We start from the raw sequence: 23,568 nt of genomic DNA, 5'->3' as shown, positions 1-23,568 counted from the left end.
TATCCACTTAGTCAGATGGAATCCTCCATTCGAACACAGAGTTCTAAGGTCTCTTGACAGTGCGATGGCATCGTCTTCTGTTGACACGGACTTCAGACAGTCATCGACATAAAAGTTTCTGAAGATTGTCTCCACAGCCTCGGATGGTGCTTTGCCCTTGCCATCTTCTGCAGTTTTTCTGAGAGCGTAGCTTGCACAGCTGGGAGATGATGTGGCTCCAAACAGGTGTACGGCCATTCTACATTCCACCATCGCTTCACTAACGTCGCCATCTGGCCACCAAAGGAAACGCAGAAGATCAGCATCTTCGTCAGGGATTCTGACTTGGTAGAACATTGATTCTATGTCTGCCATCATGGCAACGAGCTCTTGTCTAAACCTAGTCAAGACGCCAATGAGGGTATTAGTAAGATCAGGACCTTGAAGCAGCTGGTCATTCAGTGAAGTTCCTCTGAATGAGGCGGCGCAGTCAAACACTACACGGATCTTTTTCTTCTTTGGGTGATACACCCCGTGATGAGGAATGTACCAGACCCTTCCATCGTCTCTGTTCAACTGTTCTTCGGGCACTTTTACAGCATAGCCTTTCGCTATGATGTTTCTCATGAAGTCTTTGTAGTCTTCGTGAAAGTCGGGGTTCTTGTTCAGCTTTCTCTTTAGACTGATGGCGCGTTGCTCTGCTATGCAGCGATTGTTCGGCATCTTCGCGGTCTGTCTTCTCAGTGGCAAACCAATGTGATAGTGGCCATCAATGAACTGTGTAGACCTTGTCATCAAACCCATGAACTGATGGTCTTCTTGTGACATCTCTGTCTTTTCCTCACAGCTGCGTTCTGAGAAGTCTGCGTTGAACTGCTGTATCAACAGCTCTTCAATGCTTGCGATAGAGATGCGATTAACTGTGACGTTTTGTCGTTCCTCCTTGTTCGACTTGTGGCCATCATCTCTCCTTACCGGTCCATTGACTACCCATCCAAGGGCTGTCCTGACGGCGTAGGGTCCGTCATCCTTGCTGTTTATCACCTGCCATGGCTCCATAGTTTTGTAGGCATTGGTTCCAATTAATAGGCCAATTTCTGCTTCAATGTATGGGAGACGCACCTTTTCTAGGTAGGGCCATCTATCCACATCCTTCTGCAGGGCTAGGTTCCCTATTCTAACAGGAATCTCCCTCTGTGTGAAAACATTAGGCAGGTCTATGAAGTCCTTCTCTTCAAGTCCACACACTTCTAGGTCTGACAGGATATAGCTTTGCATTGACTTCTCATGACCCATGGTGCGTAATAGGATTTCTGTTCTTCTGCCTCTAACGTTCAGCTGTCGCATGAGTGATTCTGTGCAGAACGTTGCTGAACTACCTGGATCCATGAAGGCGTAAGTCTCCACAACCTTCTCACTCCTCTTAGACTTGATCCTTACTGGTACGATGGCAAGAATACAGTCACTGTCACCGGCCCCAGTGAGTCCACAAGTCTCTGGTTCTAGCGACACCAGAGCACTTGAAACAACCTTCTCGTCGGTATTGTTTTCTTCACTCTTCTTAGAGACTTGTTCTTCTTTATGGATATGCAGCAGACTGGGATGTTTCCGAGTGTACTCTCTGCATGTTGTTCTTTGCTTACAGTTTCTACTCAGGTGCCCCTGAGAGAGACATCCAAAACATAGGCCGTTGTACTTCAGGAATTCGATTCTGTCCTTATGTGGCTGTGCTTTGATGTCGCTGCAGAAATCCAATGTATGATTCTTCTGGCAGAATAAGCATGGCTTCTGAAAGGCATTAGCAGGCGTCACTGTGCTGCTCTTTTTGGGAGATGAGTTCTGGGGCCTTTCTTCCTCGGCCTGAGTGATGATAGTTGCAAAGCTGCTTCCCCTGGAACCACCTTTCCTGAGAGTCTTTGATTCAGCAGGCTTGGCTTTCACTCTTCCATCGGTGGTCGGGCTGACATCCTGGATGTTTCCAAACAATGGGTCCCTAGCAATTTTAGCCTGTTTGTCTATGAAATTCACTAAGTCTGCAAACCTGGCTCTACTTTTCCGTCTCTCCATTATCTCAAAGGCTGTTCTTCTCCATTGTTCTCTCATCCTGTAAGGAAGCTTAGAGATGACGATTCTCATAGTCGTAGGATTGTCCATCTCTTCCATGAATTCAACATCCTCCATGGTGTTGCGGCATCCTATGAGGAAGAGAACATATGCGTTCAATGCCTCTCCGTCTTCCGATCTGATCTGTGGCCACTTGGTAGCCTTTTCGATATATGCAGTGGCTATCTTCAGCTCGTTACCATAGTGCTCCTGCAGCAACTTCCTGGCTTCTATGTATCCCCGGTCCGGTCTCATGTGTTCACAGCTTCTGACCAGGTCTTGTGGTTTACCACTGGTGTACTGTCCCAGGTAGTACAACTTATCACTGCTGCTCTCTGTCTTGGAGTCAATGGCTTGTTCAAAGGATCTGATGAAGGGCTTATACTTGAGTGGGTCGCCTTGGAACACTGGTATGTCTCTTTGAGGGAGTCGAAACAGATTCTGTTGCTTTACAAGCATCTCTGTAATTTTGTTCTGACGTTGCATCACTCGATATAGGCTTCTCCCTGTGTCTTCAGGCCTCTGGTGGTCATCAGCAGGGTCTAGTCTAGACCGTCTGACGTCTGGGGTAGCATCACGTGCTCCTGTTAGTGGAGAGGCCACTCTTCCACGCTGTAATGCCGGGGAATTGCTTTCGGGCTCTGTTGTAACTCTTGAAGGTGCCCTGGATCCAACTCTATGTGGCAACGTTGACTGGCAGTGGCTCCCGCCGTCCCGTGAGCCTTCATAATCTTCGTACGCACTCAACCTGGCATCTGAGACCTCGATAGCTGTTTTCATCTCCAGTCGTTCTTTCTTTGCCTGCACCTGGGCCCGCTGGGCCTGCACTTGGGCCTGTTGGGTCTGCAGTTGGGCCTGCAGTTGAGCCTGCAGTTGGGCCTCTTGGACCTGCAGTTGGGCCTCTTCCCGTTCAAGAGCTTGCTTCTCATCTCAAGATGCTGCGCGCGCCATCAACGCCGCCCGTTCAGCCTCCGCTCTCATGCGTCGCGCCGAGCTTGTGGTAGAAGCGACTGACCTGCGTCCAGAAACAGAGCTACCTTCTTTTCGATTTTTGCTCGGTCTGGCGGAAGTCTCTGAAATGCTATCGTCTGGTCCGACTTCATCGTCAACCTTATCTTTCTCTGCTGTATCAGCATCTTGACGAATTTTTAACATCCACTGCTCCGTGGCCTTGATATAGTCCTTAATGCTGGTTGATTTAAGATCAAACCAGTCGTGCTGATCAGTGTTTCCCTCTTCTTCAGACAGAAGTGCTAATACATCTTCATTGAGTATATTAAATTCTTCATGCAGCTTGGAGAAATCGTAATACATTATGTCTTCAGCTTTCTTAATATTAGCATTATCTTCCATGAGACGATCAATTATCTTCATTTTTCCAGTTATCTGAACTAATTTAGCCTTCCTTGCACCTATGCTTCTATGTAACTTCTCTTCCCTTGCCTTTGGGGTGAGCTTTATTTCCCTCTTTTGGCCAGCAATCCTTCTGGCTGGAGGAAGCTCCTGGCTCCGTAAGGCCTCGGCCATTTTACCCGCAGCTCTTATTTAGCTTCTCAACAGAATGAACAAAGCAAGTAACAGTCACTGTACCTTCGCTTTCTTAAATTGTCATCTGGCTCCGTGACATTTCATGTATACGTTCGCCGACGATTCCGTCCCTTCCTTCTTAGGGAGCTAGTTTTTGACTAATGTAGTGGCGCTTCTTAGTTTCCAAACAGGCAGGCCACTGAGCTGTGGGGCCTTTAACAACGAGTAGACGCGTGTCAAAATAAAACGTTCCCAAACGTAGCTTTGTCTTTTAAACTGTTTACTATAACACTTAACAAACAGAATTACAAAGCAAACACGTATAAACGAACACGGTCAAAAACTGTACTGCTCCAAACCTCACAGCTTCTGCCTCTTTCACCACGTGCAGTTTAAACTGTGAAAAGGCTGCACCCAATGTGTGGCTTAGGGACTGTTCCATTGTGGCAAGAATGAAGGGGGTGTCGGACTATACCACTGGAGCAAGAAAATAGGGGGTTTCTTAATACAATAAGTCGTTCAGGTAAATTAACTGTATTATGCCATTTAGCCACTAATTTAAAGTATTTTCTTAAGCTTTTATGGCTCTTACAGCTGCTGTCAGAACAACAGGCAGCAGTCTAACTTTACCTCGGAGAAATTGATAACAGAAAAGAGTTTGATAAAGTGACAAAAAGTAAAAAAAATACATATGCAGTATTAAATCAGTAATTCAGCGGAACATGGCAAGAGACCATTTAACATTAAAATTGCTGATGTGCTGAGCACTACCAAGCTATTATTTTTATTCAAATCCCGTTCACTGGTAAAATGGAGTTGACATATACAAGGCAGGAATGTAGAGCATCATAAACCAATTTTCCTACCAAATCATGCTCATGAAAGGTCTCTCAAGGTTGCAGCCTTGTTAAAATTATCTGTTTTCTTTCTCTTTCAGAGTAGTTTCTCTGATTGCGTGACATTAATTGTATATTTCTAATTTAGTTGAAGTGGAGTCACGGTGTAGGCATAGGCTATCACTGACAATGAATCGCTTTGATATTTTGCAATGATTTTTGCATATCTATGCAATGTTATCCTTCAATTTGTATTCCTACATGGAAATTGTCCAGGACCATTAGATAATAGTTAAGCAATTAGCAAAAAGAAAGTGTTGACTTATCCCCTAGAGAACAGGCAGTAGCTCTGTTTTAAATTGCCATACCTCATTAGTTCAAACACTTTTGCCTTTAATGAGATTGCCAGTTTAAAAAACATCTTCCTCCCCTATCACCCCATTATTCTTTGGGTGATGTGCATTTCTAATCTGCCCAGCTGCGGCACAGGGAATTTTTGGGTTCAACTTATTTGCATGGCGTGATTTTCACCCAAGTGGGAATTAACTCTGAATAGATGGGCGCTCCATCTTGGAGAGGGTACTTGTTCATTGTTTTTGGACTTCAATTATGAATCTGGGTCTTCTGGTTGCTTTCAGAAGGCCATTAGGTGCCCTCCTTGCTGGCCTAACTGAAGATCAAACTTACTTTCCTGCAGTTTTGAAGAGGATGCCCATCCCTATCTCTATAACCTCCTCCAGCCCTACAACTCTCTGAGATCTCTGTGCTCCTCTAATTCTGGCCTCTTACACATCACTGATTTTAATCACTCCACCACTGGTGGCCATGCCTTCAATGAGAAAGGGATAGCTTCATTTTATAATATTTGCATTGTGTATGTAGTGCTTGTCAGGCAAGCACAGTTCAAGGTGGTATGGTAGTATAGTGGTTATGTTACCGGACTAGTAATCCGGGAGACCAGCACTACTGATCTGAGAGACGTGAGCTCAAATCCCACTATGACAGCAGGGGAATTTAAATTCAGTTAATTAAATCAATTTGAAATGAAAAACTCGTATCAGTAATGGTAACCATGAAGCTTCTGGATTGTTGTAAAAACCCATCTGGTTTACTAATGTCCTTTATGTAACATTTGCATATTGAATTATCATTGGCCCGCAGGCATCTGTAAGGAATACCTATTATATTCACATGTGATCACATGCTGAGTTGTCATTGGCCTGCAGGCACCTGTAAGGACTACTATTGTTTGGAAGACCCAGGCTAGGGGTCCTAATGCCATGTTTTATCCACAGGTGCTGCCATGAGTAAGATCATCAGACCTAATGCTTAGTAAAAGAGTTAAACTGTAATACTCCGTTGTCCTGCAATTTATTATTTTTGTACAAAGTGTGCAAAACAAGACACTTTAGGGAAGTCAATCTGCTGTTCTGACCTGTAAGTGAGTTGAGGTCATTTTGGAGTTGGGACAACAGGTCCTGCTCCGACTCACCTCCAGCAAAAAAACATTTTCCAGAGGAAAATTGAGGCCCGTGTCTCATTTGCATCATCACTGAAAGGATGGTTGTGGCAAAGATAAAACCAGTTTTAAAATGTGATGCCGTTGATACAAATTTCGGGCCTGCCTTAGATATTCTCTCCATTTAATGTCACCAGTTTCTCCCATAAGCAGGCACTCCTCACAATCAGCAGTTTACTTTCATGTAACCCAAAGAGGAGGCAATAATGAGATCCCCTTGCTATACATGCTCCCTTGAGCATTTATCTCTTGTATTATATATTGTCGCACGCGCTCTCACAAGTGCTTCTCCAATCTTCTGAAAAATTGACTGATTGACACCTTAGTGAGATGAGACCAGATAGAAATTATTAAGCTGCTTTACTTTACAGTCAGTAAGTGAATGTGCACAGTAACCGTTATAACAAATCTCACTTTACTTGAGCTTCACTTCATTCTCTCCTCGCAGTAAAGAAACTAATAAAAATATGCCACGCTATGCTGGTTAGCTATCTATGTAGCGATTTCTTTTGATTAGCCCTGCCATTGAATCAGATCCAGGCTTGTTTTGAACCTGGTTTGCTCTGTTCTTAAGGTAGACTGGTCCAGACTTCACCTGCATTTTTCAGCAGAATTTACCCACGGAAAAAATACCCTCTTTGCGTTGTCCTATGTGGAAAGAAAAATTTGGCTATTTAACTGTGACTCTTCCCTATTTAGGAATTGGCCTGTTGAACTATCAATTAAATTCAGCTACCGCTCCCCCCAACCACTGCCCTCAGGTGAAGAACCCCAGAAACAACCTTTTGTTGTTTTCAAAATGAATAAGGCTAACTCATCACAATGATCCTGGATGATTCAGAGGAATGGTTAACAACTCCCCCTCCCATTGCTGGATTAGAAGACAGGTAACATAGCAACCGCTGCCCTGTTTGGCATGACCATACATCTCTTTCACCCTCCAGCTCTAGCTGCAAGCTGGATTTTAACATCTTGTGGACTCACTTTAATTTAAAGGTATAAATCATACCTGTAAATTGGTCAAAACTCCTGAGATGCAACAGGCATTTTAAAGCATATTGGACAGAATTTCTATAACAAATAGCTTGAGTTGGCGATGCTATCTGAACCTCATGACTGAATTACTGCCACAAAATCCATTTCCACCCATCCAGCATCCTCTATATATACTGTCGGCTGCTTTGTCATTCTGCAATGTATTTTAATGTAACTTGGAAAGATAGAAATTGCAGCAGCTGTACTAATTCTTTAACTGGAGCTATCTGCTGTAATCCCATTTCTCTGCCTTTTCCAGTTTTCTTTTTATATTCTTCCCTTTCAAATATTTATCAAATTCCTTCTAAATTATGCTATTGTCCCGGCCTCAATAGCCACTTATGGTAAAGTATACTAACTGTACTTTTCCTTTTCACTGCTTAGCCAGTAAACTAGAGGAGCAGATTACCCACCCATTATAAAACCCACTCAATTTCTATTTCTAGTGATTTCAATTGAAATGAAAATTGGGTGAATTCAATAACGGGTGGGCAATCTTCACTGCCAGTCTACCGCCAAGGAGGTGATAGTGAAAAATACCCCCAATATTTTGTAACAACGCTCTGTGTGAAAAAGCTTCTACCAGCTTCCCATTTCATTGTGCTAATAATAATTCTGAGTCTATGAACCATTATTACTGATTTGTCAACTAGTGGAAACACTCTTTCAATATTTACTCTCTCTAAACCTTTCATAATTTTGAAAACTTGTCAACATTTCACATAACTTCCCTACTTTTATATTAAATGCTGTTATATACAAGACCCAGAATCCCATTTGCCTTCATATGACCCTTTTTACCTGCGCCCCATACTTTATTAATCAATCTCCTTTATTTTTATTTGTTCCTGGGATGTGGGCATCGCTGGCAAGGCCAGCATTTATTGCCCATCCCTAACTGCCCTTGAGAGGTGGTGGTGAGCCGCCGCCTTGATCCGCTGCAGTCTGTGTGGTGAAGGCACTCCCATGATGCACATGGAAAGTGAAGGCTAAGTGCAATCTTTCGGTCAAGTAGGATTCAGAGGTAAAGGAGCAGAGGTGGATAATTGGACCAAGGTGGAGGAGGGGGGAAAGGAAGTGGGCGAAGCACCTGGGCGAGGATAGGAGGAAGGGGGAAGAGTGGGATAGGAAGAAGGATAGAGACAGTGAAGAGCAATGTCAGGGAAATGATCTCAGACTCTGAGGCTGACAAACTGTGTCAGCGTGGTGGGGTGGGGCGGGTGGGGGCAGATTTGAGCACTAAATCCTGGCTGAAACTCCAGTGCTGCACTGTCGGAGGTGACACCTTTTGGATGAGACATTAAACCCTCTCAGGTGGAAGTAAAATATCCCATGTCATTTTGAAGAAGAGCAGGGGCATTCTCCCTGGTGTCCTGGTTGATATTTATCCCACAACCAACATCACTAAAACAGATTACCTGGCCATTATGTCATCACTGTTTGTGGGAACTTGCTGTGCGCAAATTGCCTGCCGGGTTTCTTACATCACAATGGTGACTACACTTCAAAAGTCCTTCATTGGCTGTAAAGCACATAGGGACATCCTGAGGTTGTGAAAAGTGAGTTCTTTAAATAACCAGTTTTTTTTGGTTGTAGTGGTTGAGGGAGGAATGTTGGTCAGGACACTGGGAGAATTTCCTACTCATCTTCATATAGGGCCCAGAATCTTTTACATCCACTTGAACAAGCAGACAGGGGCCTTGATTTTAGGTCTCATCTGAAATACAGCGCCTCTGACATTACAGCACTCCCTTAATGCTGCACTGGGGGGGCGACCCTATATTATGCCTCTAGTCCTAAGTGGGGCTGGAACCCTAACCTTAGCACTCTGAAATGACAGTGTTTGGGAGCAGGGTAGAGGAAAATCAGCCATTGAGTGTTTTAACATTTCCCAATGGTCACACTGCACAGGCTGCCTCCAAATGACAGAGGATGAAAGAGGAGGTTGAAATGCGCAGTCAGAGTTGCCAAGTTATTAGCAGATCTTTGATTGTTGCACCACATTTTGATTCATCAGATACTGCAGACTGAACAACAAGCAAGCTCAGTATGAAAAAGAAGCCCTGGCAGCACTGTGTTGGGACCGCATTATCAGCCCCAGTGTGGCTATGGAATCTCTAATGGAGCAGAACTCACATTGGCTCATGTGTTACAAATGCTGTCGGCAACATAGTACAATCATATTTAAACCAATTAATTTTGCCTTTTTTTTTAACTGGGGAGGGAGAGCTGATCAAGGAAAGCGCCCTTAGTCCTTTCATATACAAAGGTAATGATACCTATAATTCCCTTAAACAAGGGATGTGTTGCACACACATGGTGCTCAACTGGTTTGTTTTATGTTTTTTCATGTATGTGCTTTGGCCACACCAACAGTTATAATTCTTTTGCAGTTTGTGTTCTGCGTATTAACCCTATGATACTCTTTAGAAATTATACTACAGATATGAGGGAACGAGCAGCTGTGTAAACAGAACAACCCGAGCATGAATACCATATGCCTCAGCTTTTTACTATACCTGTCACAATCCTGATGTACTGTATCGTGGAAAGGCTTTGTTTCCACAATTTCTAATTGTGTTTTTTTACCAACATCAAACATACAACAAAGAGATATACCACACGCACACTGGAACTGTGTTATATAATCAGTCAGGTAGGACTCCCTACTGGTCTGTAAATTGAATAAACTTGACATCAATGGAAGCACTCATTAGAAGGCAACAGAATTTAACAACATTGCTTTTTAAATAAAGATGAATTTGATTAATAGAATACACATAAAGTTGCAAATTATTAAAAAATATCCCAGACATGGTGTACATTTCATTGTCTGTAAGGTAAGGTATGAGGTAAATTGCAGAGGTAAAAAGAAATATTGGAAAATCAGAAGGACCTTGGTGTGCATGTACATAGACCCCTGAAGGCAGCAGGACAGGTAGATAAGGTGGTTAAAAAGGCATATAGGATGCTTGCCTTCATTAGCCGAGGCATAGAATATTTTATAGTTTAGAAGAAGGTAAGCATGCAGGTGCAGCAGGCGGTTAAGAAGGCAAATGGTATGCTGGCCTTCGTAGTGAGAGGATTCGAGTACAGGATCAAGGATGTCTTGCTGCAGTTGTACAGGGCCTTGGTGAGACCACACCTTGAGTGCAGTTTTGGTCTATTGTGTGCAGTTTTGGTCGCCTTATCTGAGGAAGGATGTTCTTGCCATGGAGGGAATGCAGCGAAGATTCACCAGACTGATACCTGGGGTGGCAGGAATGACGTATGAAGAGAGATTGGGTCGATTAGGTTTATATTCGCTAGAGTTTATAGAATGAGAGGGGATCTCACTGAAACTTATAAAATTCTAACAGGACTAGACAGACTACATGCAGGAAGGATGTTCCAGATGGTGGGGGAGTCCAGAACCAGAGGTTCAAAGTCTAAGGATAAAGGGTAAGCCATTTAGGACTGAGATGAGGAGGAATTTCTTCACCCAGAGAGTGGTGAACCTGTGGAATTCTCTACCACAGAAGACAGTTGAGGCCAATTCATTAAATATATTCAAAAAGGAGTTAGATATATTTCTTAAGGCTAAGGGGATCAAGGGATATGGGGAGAAAGCAGGGACAGGGTACTGAATTTGGATGATCAGCCATGATCGCATTAAATGGCAGATCAGGCTTGAGGGGCCGAATGGCCTACTCCTGCTCCTATCTTCTATGTTTCTATAAGAGCAGGGAGGTTATGATGCAGCTGTACAAAATGCTAGTTAGGCCACAGCTGGAATATTGTGTGCAGTTCTGGTCGCCACACTATAGGAAGGATGTGATTGCATTGGAGAGGGTGCAGAGGAGATTCACCAGGGTGTTACCTGGGCTGGAGCGCTTCAGCTATGAAGAGAGACTGGACAGGCTGGGGTTGTTTTCCTTAGAGCAGAGAAGGCTGAGGGGGAACCTGATTGAGGTGTACAAAATTATGAGGGGCATAGATAGGGTAGATAGAAAGGAACTTTTCCCCTTAGTAGAGGGGTCAATAACCAGGGGGCATAGTTTCAACGTAAGGGACAGGAGGTTTAGAGGGGATTTGAGGAAAAACTTTTTCACCCAGAGGGTGTTTGGAATCTGGAACTCACTGCCTGAAAGGGTGGTAGTGGCAGGAACCCTCACAACATTCAAGAAGCATTTAGATGAGCACTTGAAATGCCATAGCATACAAGGCTACGGACCAAGTACTGGATAATGGGATTAGAATAGATAGGGCTTGATGGCCGGCGCGGACACGATGGGCCGAAGGGCCTCTTTCTGTGCTGTAAATACCTATGACTCTATGACTATGAAAAGAAAATAGAAAATGCTGAAAATACACACTAAGTCAGTCATGAACTGAAGGGGGAAGAAAGGTTAATCTCAGGTTGTGAGTGGTCTGAGGAAGATCACGCTCAAAACATGAATCCTTTTTTCTGTTGAAGCAGGTCTCCAAGTCAGTCTTTTATTAACCGATAAGCATTGAGCTGATCAACTTACTTTAAGGGCATTTTTATTTTATTTTCTGTGTTGAATTCTTTCACAAGTCTTCTTGTTATGTACTATCCCTATCGACATACAGGCTGAACTGTGACCATTTCTTGCAGAAATTCGTGAGCACATTACATGAGTCACTTTTGCATATATCTCACCCATATGCAGTTAATGTACCTAAAGCATTACAAGGAGAATATTTCAGGGTCAGCATTAGGTCCTTGTGCTGTGAAATAATCAGAATAAAGTGCACAATGTTTATGGCCTTCGTTTGAAAACAATTTTATTGTTTTATGCAGTAAAATGAATTCAGTAATACAGTAGGGGAAGAAATTCTGAAAATATACTGCAGACAGTCAATATTTTTCATGATAATGTACTATTTTAGCTTACACTAATATGCTATTGGTTTCCTTTGGACATGATTTTACTCGTTAATTGCTCCCTGGGTATTTTGTTCTTGTACATGAGATTTTATTTTAATGAGACTTTATGTTACTAGACCTAATATTGCATAGTGTGAAATCGCATCAGCCATCACATCCCAATCTGTACTTTGACAATCCATGACCTCCTTCCTCTCTCTTAATGACTGACTTTCCCAAATGACCAGTGATTGGTATCCCTTGATCCAACTGCAAAGTTCTGTGTTTTCCAGGGTCACTGTAAAACATTGTACTCATTGCCTTCAGGCACCCTTCTCCTTTACTTAGGACTATTCTGGGTTTGTATTCTCGGTGACCCCCCGCCACTGTTTATGGATATTTTATGTATTTTCTGCAAAGGTTGTTATTCATTTAAAGGTTTACTAGTTCAAAAGATGTTCTCGGAGCGAGGTGGATTATTATTTTAACTGGAAACAGTGGAGGAGAAATTGGACATCGATGCGCCTGTTTTTTGAGTGTGAAATAGGTGAAAGTAGGGCCAAAATTGGGTCACGATGTACTGCGTTCGATTGACCTCGGAAGGGAGCATTACTCAAATGTGAATCATGGGCACCAGCCTGAAATAGCTGGCAGGCTGATTTGGTTATGCAAATCGAGGTCCTACGCCAGTTGTATGACTCCAATGTGAAATAGGACAGCAATTAAATGGCGCTTCTGCTGTGCAAGCTCCAACTAGTTCTTCCAGGTCCTGAGTGGCTTAACCATTGGTTTTTAAAGGGACCGCTGAAAGACACTGAAAAATGGCCCAGGAACGTAGGAAATTTTTGTATGTTGTGGAGTTGGAAGGAGCAGGAGTGGTCCACCTGGCTCCCTAAAATAACTGTGTCAAAGCCCGCCCACTCTCAGTATCACTGCCCCTCCACACAGGACCTGCCTGAGGGCTGCTGCCTGTGTTGCAGAAAGCCCAAATTGCTGCCGTTGATATAGGCAAGCTTCTTTTAGGTGCCCAACCGTCGCCCACAGCTCGCTGTTTAAATCCAGATGAGGCTTGGCCAGGAATTTGATACAGGCCTTGCGTTGGCATGGACTGGCGCACGGAGTGCCTGCTCCGTTTCAGGCGCAAGTCTAATTTCTCCTTCAGTATCTTTCTCTTGGAAAAGTAGGCACATTTTAAGCTATTGAATGAATACTATTGTCCTAACATTGACTTAGCCTTAGGTCACTTGATACTTTCCATAAGCATACATCATCCAAAAATTATTCTGCCAATTTCTTTTTACTTTGCATAAATGTCTTCATTCTTCATGAAATTATTAATTTAAGCAGTCTTAACATTCACACACAGTTCCTGACTTTTACATCACTGCTGTTGTCACTGTTGCTTTGCTTGATGTTGGGATTTCCCAATTAAAATGGGCCAGTTGAGAAGTCTGTTTTGTCACATTGTATCAGCTTGCAGCCATCACTGTGATATCAAACCTATCGCTTCTGAAAGCACTATTTTTCATGAAACTCCAAATTTCACAGACCTCGATGCAATATAGCCAATACAAAGTGGTCTTTCAGTGAAACTTGATTCAGCTGGTGAATAAATGCAACCTAACACTCACAGTTTATAACATTATCTGAATCTCTTGTTTAGATTACTGTTTTGTATTGCTCTAACAGTAGTGAAGCTAGTTTGATTCTCTGGGGGAAAAATTGGCTCACGCCCCCTTTGGGGCGCTAAATTCACTGGGGTGCTACTTTTCGTGCCCCAAATAAATGAGCGCCCACGCGCCCGAAATTGAATGGTAGTGCCCCAAACAGGAGGCGGGGCGCTACTGGAGGCGCTCACCCGCCCTCTTGGGGCGCTCCAGTTCAATATCGTGGCGCTACGCGCAGCAGCGCCACGTGAACCGCCACATAGCACCGTGGTACTGCAGGCCTCCCTCCCCTTATTAAAGAGGAGTGCCAGGCTGACGGATCATGGCCGGCACCCCACGGGAGGAGGGCAGAGGTTGCAGATGCTGGCAGGCGGCCCACAAAAAAAATGGCCGCCCAGCGCCTCCCCTTTAAATATTGCCACCCCAGCCGCAAGTACGCCCCCTTGACCCTGTCGGACATAGTGTCCGGCAGTACATCAGGGGGCGCCACCCAAGTTTGAGACCGGGGCGCGAGCGGGTCGCTGTGCACTGCGATGACGTCATTGCCGGAGGCGCAGCGCCGCGGGACACTACCGGCTACCGCTACCGCTAACCTCCCACTGAATTTGGGGGGAGGCGTTAGCAGTGCCACACCTGGGCGCTAGTTGCTTTGCACCCCATTAATGCCCCCTCGGGGTGCTAACGGGAGGCGCAAAGCAACCAGATTTTTCCCCCTCTGTTTCTTCGGCTTCAAATTTAAAGGTCTATCCCTGGGCTTTCTGCTTGGTTTCTGCCAACTCTTCCATGACCCTTTCACTTCTGGGATTTTCCACTGGAAGTGACGTCAGGTATATATGCACCTGGAATTTCCGTGGCCATTCTTCCGCTCTCTCGTCATTAGCTTTGGCAGAAGATTGGTGGAAACCCTGAAGTTACAGTGGGAGGTTAGAGAACCCTCCCCCACTATTATGTCAACCCAAGTACGGTGGACAATTACTCTCAAATAATGGGAATACATCATCCAACAGATTTCCTGTCATTTGCTCCTTTGCAACACCGGATGTTTGATCTTGATGTTGCTAGGGATGGCTGAGGGGGAATTACATTGTAAATCATCCAAAGAGAGTTGAATCAATCATGGGGTTGTCGAGTTTAATCCCTAACCCCCTGATTTCAAACTTTTTTTTAGAAGAGTTCTGACCCTCTTCAGCTACCCCAAAGGCTGCATGAGGCCTGCTACAGCCAATTCCACCGCCTCCCCACCCCCACCCCCCACAACCAGACAGACACCTCGGCAAAGGCCAAGGAGCCCGCCTGAAAATGCAATTGACCCTAGCTGCAGAAAATTGGGCAGGGTCCAGGCTTCCCCTTTTGGTGGATGGAAATCACGCCACATTGAAGACGCAAGAAGATTTTGCAAAAGTGGAAAATCCTGGCCCAAAAATTTGAGCAATTCTGAACTCAAATCTGAATATTGCACTCCCATCCCCATGCTGCCACTAGAGTCCTTCTAGATCACCAGGTTACACAGGCACATTGCTTAACGTGACTGCTTGTCTAAATGAATGCATTCTCTGCCAGGGATTGGAGTGTTATCGGTGGCATCCTCTTATATTAAAACCTAAGTGCTGGATTTGGCTGGGATATTTCCAAATTTCAGAATCCCTGAAGCCAAATCAGAAGCTGAAGCTAGAATTATCCTACATTTAATCTCCATATTTTAGACATACTCCCTGGCACTTTATTTCTGACTGAAAGAATATCAATTGTGGTTGGGAAAGCCTCATAAGATGTCACAGAATCTGATTTATTCCTTTCTCAAATCATCAAGTAATCAGTCCTAAATTCACTATTGAACAACCAAGGAACATTGCGCACAGTCCTCAAAAACCATTAAGAAAATCCATATACGTCACACCAGAGCAGTGAGATAACTGGCAAAATTTTAAAAATGTTCGAAACTGCCAATATTTCCCGGGGAATTTCCAGGGAATTAGATGCAAATCTGTCACTAGTCAGGAGGAAATGTGAATGCATGTGCAGTGCAAAAATAGGCACGGTGGTTAAATAAAACAGTAAAAAGTATCTATGACCCTGAAAATATGTGGCCGTTCCAACGTGCTCTGTCTGTAACTTAGGCGGAAGTCCACCAGAATAGCTAGAAACTAGGCCAAGACCCATGTCCACCAGGTCGCTGCAGTTTCTGGGATGGTCAGTGGGTCCCCAGAAATGGTCAGTGAACGTACGATTGGTCAACCAGTGGTTGTTGGACCCACCTGGGGGTATGTAATGGGATCATGACCTGGAAGTCCAATGATTTAAAAAGTGTCATGGTGTGCAGCTGTAACCTGTTTCTGGAGGGTGGGCTGGGGGGGTGGGGGGCATGGGCTGCGGTGCCCTAAGTGCAGAGGCACCTCTGCTGGACTTTCCGGCCTGTTTTATATGGCAGATGTACTCAATGAACCCATAGTGGAGTGGGCGCCCACTATTGGCAGGATATTTAGGGAACCTCCCCTTGGCCCGGGAAAATCCACCGGGGTTAGCAGCGGAAGTTACTGACAGACGCATTCCTGATCTAAATGGCAGGAACGCAAGCAAGTGGATTTTCGAGGCCTTGTTACTTCCAGCCTCTAGGTCAGCATGTGGAGTCACAAAACATTGAGGGTGACAGGAAACGGCTTTACGCATCGAGAACAAGGAATCAAACAGGGGCCTGATCCAGTAGATATCTGCAACATCATTTTTGTCTAAATAGACATGTTTGCTGCACTGAAGGGTTTAGCAAACACTTGGATTATTTTTCTAAATTCACCCAGTTAAATTTAATTCAAATTACCACTTTGGAGTCACCATTCATCTTTAACCGATAACCAAGTCTCAATTCATTCTTGTTCTTATGTTAATACTAATGAGTAAGGATGATTGAATTGTTCAGATTTGATGCGTCTCTTTGAATGGCAAGTTCTTTGATGCACTTTGATTTCTTTACACTTGCCAATATAGGTTGGCACTTTCAAGAATGAAAGGTCTAATAAAACATGCACCAAAGTAGTACATTTGTGCTTTTGACCTTGTTCAGCTGGCTGAATCAGCTCTGATTTCTGATCTAGATTTTCACTTACAGCTCGTATGACTAGCAAAGGCAAAGCCAATTGCATGGTATATATCAATAACCTACAATACTATTTGATATAATTTTTCCCAAATGTGCTATTTCTGCTGCAATCATTCTGTATTTTATCAAACCAACCATTTGACTTTCAGTTCTGTGATGTTTTGTTTTGTTAGGAAGACATTACAGGGCTGACTCTGTGGCCCTGTGCTCTGGGTCAGCAGGGGTGCAACTGATGAGTTCTTCCACTGTCCTAGTTTATCCCTCCACCAGCACCTAATAAAAAAATAATCTGGTCATTTATTTAATTAATGTTTGTGGGACCCTGCTGTGTGTAAATTGGCTGCCCTGTTTCCTACATTAGAACAGTGACTATATTTCAAAAGTACTTCATTGGCTGAAAAGCATTTGGGATGTCCTGAGGTCATGACGGGTGCTATATAAATGCAAGTCTTTCTTTCTGACTGCGGCAATTTCTTTCAGAACTGTGATTCAGCACTCTTTGATTTATAGTGAGCTGAACACCTTGTGCTCATTTTATGCACTAGCCTCATTATGGCCCCTGAATTGATGCAAAGCTATTTAAGTGACCACCTGGCACAGTCCACAATTTGCTCTATTTCCTTGAGTACCCATTTGGAATGGGAGCAAGGGAAGCTTCATGGGCACTGGAGCTTTTACATAACCTCTGTATGTTTTACTTTGATGTTTACAATACCTTTTTAATAAAGGGGGGCAATTTTAACCCTGCCCTGCCCGGTTTCCATCGTGCGGGTGGACAGCCAAAATGTCACGGGTTACTTACTAGCTGGAAAACTGCTAAGATCCCTCCGATTGTGATTTTCATTCGGGCTTTTAGGCAGTTGGCTAAGCTGCCTGTCAGATGCCGGCGAAGTCCTGCTTTAAATATGTAAATTGGAGTCTGATGACATCATCGACCAATGCCTGCAATATTAACCCCAGCCTGAATGGACAAGTTGCTGCAGCTTCCCTGCCAAGAGAAGGCTAGCCAGGGTCTGCCGGGAATAAGAAGAGGCCACAAAAGAAAGGTTTGGCATTTTCCTTTGATCAACCAGGAGTGCACTTCCGAGCCCCACAAGGAAAGTTTAGGACTCCCCTGCCCAGACTCACACCCTATTCCTAACCCCTCCTGCCACCCGCCCCTCCCCGCAGGGAATTTCTTCTCCAAAGCTACCTGAGTGTTGGCAGGCAGCCAAGGAATGCCACCAAGCTTAACAGCCACATATTTAAACTGCCTTTATCTCATTCTGATTGTTTCAGGCATCTGACTGAAGCCATCAGAGAGATATAGATAGGCCCGAGAGACTCCATAGACTGTCAGCAGTGAACCGTTATGTAAGGTAACATTCAGAGACCTTGTGCCGGGGCCAGTTCAGATTTGACATTTAGTGCAGTAGTCTTGATTGTTTGTTACTGTTCATCTTCCAAGGAAGGACAGTTAAACCTGCAACTACTGTAAATGCACAATGCATCATTGCTACTGTTCACTTACTGTTTAATAAATCTATTTGTCAGTTTATAAGCTAAGCCACGGTCTAATAGAGTGTTTACTTTATTCCATTCCAAAGTCAAGGAAGATCAGGTGATGGCACAAAATACACTTGGTGAGCTGAATACAGTGACAAGGGATTTCTGTTTGACCCCTGGCCTCACTATAAATTACCTGGATATTAGACGGGTGAAAATACACACTGGTTCATAGGGTTGAGGCAATGCTCTGAGATGCTGAAACTGATAAACTATCTGGAGTGAAAGCCCAAAAATGTAACAGAATTGTTTGTCATTTTGGCCTTCTCTATAATGACTTTTCCTTCCTCTCCCACATACTCGAAACTGGCATTTTTGAGCCTTTAAAAAGACTCCAAAGTTTTTTTTAAATTCCTATATATGCAGCTGCTTACCATCAAGGGGCCATGTCACTTTAATTTTGAGAAGCAGCTGTTTTAAGGGCTACATGCTCCCAATAGTCTACAGAGCCCCCTTCACTGCATTCCTGCTCAAGACTCCAAGAATGGGGAAATCACCCAGAGAGGTCCAATTGACTTAGGGTGGGTGGTGGAAGATCTACCCAAGTAGCCCCCAACCAGAAGTTAAAGAACCTGTCTGAATGGGGCAGAATATCAATGGAACCAGGTTCTGCCCCAAATTCTTGGCCACTCCAGGCAGAAGTTGAGCTTTCTGTCCTTTCCGACTCCAGAGAGGGTAAAAGCATAAATAGATTACACAGGGCCATAAAATCTTGTCTAACTTTACCCTGTTGGTTGCTTCCATCCTGTGTAATCCATCTGGTGTTTTAACCTGCTGATTTAGCTTAGTGTAGTGATTGTTTATCTGGCTGACATGTTATTGTCAATATATATTCTTACTGCTTTTAGATATCCATTTTCTTTAGCCACATTCTGAAAATGCTGTCCTTTTTGTTGTTTAATTCTGGAAGGTCCATGTTATTCAATTTGAGATAATACATCATTCAGATTCTCTTGAATATTGGGTGATTACATTCACTGAATTCTGTATTGGTATGACTGATTTCCATTGCTTTCTATGCAATTTTAGCACATAGGCCTATACTTTGTTTAAGAGTCCTGAGTTAATTGAGTTTGAGAAAGCTCAACTTGCTTGTGAAAGTAAAAAGGTGCGCAGCATAAAGATTAACCAGAATTTGACACTAATTGGGTGCTTTCACTCAGATACTGGTGCAGTTTTATTGCGGGGAAGGATGGATATTGTGGAGTTCTATCTGCTATTAATGAGCTGTGGCTCAGTTGGTAGCACTCTTGCCTCTGAGTCACAGGGTTGTGGGTTTAAATCCCACACCCCAGACTTGAGCACAAAAATCTAGGGTGACACTCCTGTGCGGTACTGAGGGAGTGCTGCACTGTCGGAGGTGCTGCCTTTTGGATGAGACGTTAAAGCAAGGCCCCACCTGCTCTCAGGTGGATGTAAAAGATCCCACGGCACTATTTTGAAGAAGAGCAGGGGAGTTATCCCCGGTGTTCTAGTCAATATTTATCCCTCAATCAACATCACTAAAAAAGATTATCCAGTCATTATCACATTGCTGTTTGTGGGAGCATGCTGTTTGTTGGTTGCCGCGTTTCTTACATTACAACAGTGACTGCACTTCAAAAAGTACTTAATTGGCTGTAAAGTGCTTTGAGATTTCCTGAGGTCGTGAAAGGTGCTGTATAAATGCAAGACTTGGATGGTGCTGAGCTTCTTGAGTGTTGTTGGAGCTGCACTCATCCAAGCAAGCAGAGAGTATTCCATCACACTCCTGACTTGTGCCTTGTAGATGGTGGAAAGGCTTTGGGGAGTCAGGAGGTGAGTCACTTGCCACAGAATGCCCAGCCTCTGACCTGCTCTTGTAGCCACAGTATTTATGTGGTTGGTCCAGTTAAGTTTGTGGTCAATGATAACCCCCAGGATGTTGATAGTGGGGGATTCGGCGATAATAATACCGTTGAATGTCAAGGGGAGATGGTTAGACTCTCTCTTGTTGGAGATGGTCATTGCCTGGCACTTGCGTGTTGCAAATGTTACTTGCCACTTATCAGCCCAAGCCTGAATGTTGTCCAGTTCTTGTTGTATGTGGGCATGGACTGCTTCATTATCTGAGGAGTTGCGAATGGAAGTGAACACTGTGCAATCATCAGCCAACATCCCCACTTCTGACCCTACAATGGCGGGAAGGTCATTGATGAAGCAGCTGAAGATGGTTGGGCCTTGGACACTGCCCTGAGGAACTCCTGCAGCGATGTCCTGGGGCTGAGATGATTGGCCTCCAACAACCACAACCATCTTCCTTTATGCTAGGTATGACTCCAGCCAGTGGAGATTTTTCCCCTGATTCCCATTGACTGCAACTTAACTAGGGCTCCTTGATGCCACACTCGGTCAAATGCTGCCTTGATGCCAAGGGCAGTCACTCTCACCTTACCTCTGGAATTCAGCTGTTTTGTCCATGTTTGGACTAAGGCTGGAATGAGATCTGGAGCTGAGTGGTCCTGGTGGAACCCAAACTGAGCATCGGTGAGCGGGTTATTGGTGAGTAAGTGCCATTTGATAGCACTGTTGATGACACCTTCCATCACTTGATTGAGAGTAGAAGCATAATCGTGTGGAGCATTAACACCGGCATGGACCAGTTGGGCCGAATGGCCTGTTTCTGTGCTGTACATTCTATGTAATTCTAAGATTTTATGTTCCAGGATGGTAGACTTACACCTTTGGAAGAACAAGAGCACTAAGAGTATTATTGATAAAATTGAGAGGAGGACAAGAAAGGTTGCAATAAATAGGGAGAGAGAGAGTGTTGGATGTTCCAGGTAAGAGGAAACAATTTCCTATCAAATGACAAGCTTTTTCTCGTGTCCTATCTGAGAATATAAAAGTGATATTAGAACACCCACTCCAGGTATGGTTACAGTATTAATTTCTTGGAAAGACATTGGGGATAAAATTGGATATGACCCAAAAACAGGCGCGGTAATCACGGTACATGATTAATCTGTGCTCATTCATTGCATTGCAGGCAGCACGTTAAATTCATGCACTGGTGGTAGGCCCTTCATTCCATTTAACATTGTGTTCAGCTGTGTAAGGTTAAGGCTGGAGTGTGGTGTTCAAAAATAGCAGCAGCGGCTGCAAAGCAGCGTTGCACGTTCATTTGCATCATCAGCTCGCTGCTCTGCCTGTTGCTGGCGGTCGTTAAGTGAGCGTGCGCAAACACCTTTACCAAGATGGCGTCCTGCCTACTTTCCATCAGAAGGGTACATGTGCATCTCGGACTCCCATTTTCGAGTCTTATGTGGCCGTGTAGTGCCACAGCTACATGGCTCAGTTTCGTCTCCACGGCCTTTATAGAAAGTCAGGAGAATGTTTCATGTTCGGCATGAAAGAAAAAGGCAATATTTAGTAATAGGGATGAAGTGAAAGTTCCATTTGGGGTTACAGGATATAGTAACATAGAAACATAGAAGATAGGAGCAGGAGTAGGCCATTCGGCTGATCATGGCTGATCATCCAAATTCAGTACCCTGTTCCTGCCTTCTCTCCATATCCCTTGATCCCTTTAGCCTTAAGAAATATATCCAACTCCTTCTTGAATATATTTATTGAATTGGCCTCTACTGCCTTCTTTGGCAGAGAATTCCACAGGTTCACCACTCTCTGGGTGAAGAAATTCCTCCTCATCTCTGTCCTAAATGGCTTACCCCTTATCCTTAGACTGTGACCCCTGGTTCTGGACTCCCCGACCATCGGGAACATCCTTCCTGCATTTAGTCTGTCTAGTCCTGTTAGAATTTTATAAGTTTCGATGAGATCCCCTCTCATTCTTCTAAACTCCAGCGAGTATAAGCCCAATCGACCCAATCTCTTCTCATATGTCATTCCTGCCATCCCAGGTATCAGCCTGGTGAATCTTCGCTGCACTCCTTCCATAGTGAGACCAAGAATGTCAATTGATAAAGATGGACTAAAGATTGGGGTATTTTCAGTTATATTTGGGAGAGGTACAAAGAAACTGTCTTTGAAAAATTGAAAGAAACACAATTCTCATTGTTTCATTCAAAGGGCATGGAGGAGATCAAGATTCAGTTATTCAATCACAACACTGGCATGGGAGTTGTGTGCACTGACCATGTGTGCATGTGATCTAAAAGAAGGTAACAAGTTTAGCATGGAATTATCTATTGGAGACTGATAGGGTTAGATCGTGAGTGGAAAAGGACATTGATAGGAAAAAAGAACAGAGTGTGAGGAGATGACGGAGCACTGCGGAACCTCCGAGTTAAAGGAGAAGGAGTCAGAGGATGAGCCATCACTTAAAGCACAGATACAGCAATTGGAGAGGAAACTAAATCTGTAACATAGCTTTCTTAATCCAGAAATAGTCAGTGAGAAGAAGATTTCCTCTTTGCACCATGTGCAGCAAAATTATGAGCACGTTCTTTATAAATGCGTCACTAATGTTGCTACAATAGCATACAAGAAAATCTTCCCTCTGGAGACACTTTTGAAACTGCAGCAATCCATGATGAGTGAAAAGTTTATGGTGTATATATTTTCCATTTTCAAATCTAAATGCCACAGCAGATTTAAAATTATTTGCATTTCTTAGCTCCATTTTCATTTGTTAGCAACCAGTCCATTTAGTTTCTTCTCATGCTTGCACCTTAGGAAAATTGAAATATGGATAGGTAAAAGTAGAAATACCTACAAGATTATTGATATTCAGTAATCTTTGTAATGTACCACTACTCTTTGTAACTTAATATTTTATGTTGTATGTGTGTCATAAAATCATGATCTACTAAAGTAGCTTGTAATTTTTGACATTTTGCAGTTCATTTGATCTGGTCTTGCCTGTTGATTTTCACCCCAACCCAGCCAATAAATGCCTCAAACCCTAACCTGCCTCTCTGTTGTGAGGAAGTATCAGCAGCAATAGAAGGAAAGATAGGAATAGCCACAGAGCAAACAGAACCGACAAGTCAGGTGATCACCAGGACACAAAGACTGGAGGGGCTTTACAGCAATAAAAGATCTTCAGAGGCATTGTCCAAGCAAATGGGCCAATCACAAAGAAGGTGGGAGGGGAGATCTTAATGGGACAAAGCATAAGGGGCTCTCAGACACATGAAGCAGATGGTGGGATCTCAGGCATGGAGATATTTCCAAAGGATGCAACAGGCCTGCAACCTGCAGGTTGGGTGATATTTTGCAAATATGCATAGAGTTCAGCCCATCAATACCGTTAGCACTCCCACAATATTATATCATTAGAAACCTAATTAAGCTTATTCAATAACTGTAAATCAATGGTCCTGCCCATACATTATACTACATCGGATAAAATAGCATTTCTTCTGACTCACCATGAGTAATGCCACATGATATCTCTGTAATCTCATCCA

General features: G+C 43.8%; 1 protein-coding gene across 2 annotated transcripts in view; it reads right to left on the bottom strand.

Moving 5' to 3' along the window:
• The window catches only part of LOC147123455 (GTP-binding protein Rit2-like), a 538,426-nt gene that overhangs the window by 145,102 nt on the left and 369,756 nt on the right, over nt 1–23,568 (bottom strand). The gene's annotated exons all lie outside the window — the stretch shown is intronic.

The sequence above is a fragment of the Somniosus microcephalus genome, chromosome 2 (assembly GCF_052327205.1).
Source record: "Somniosus microcephalus isolate GS21.2 chromosome 2, FLI_Smic_1.0, whole genome shotgun sequence".
Lineage (NCBI taxonomy): Eukaryota > Metazoa > Chordata > Chondrichthyes > Squaliformes > Somniosidae > Somniosus > Somniosus microcephalus.
Note: the sequence above shows the minus strand (reverse complement) of the source record. Positions and strands in the feature narration are given on the sequence as shown.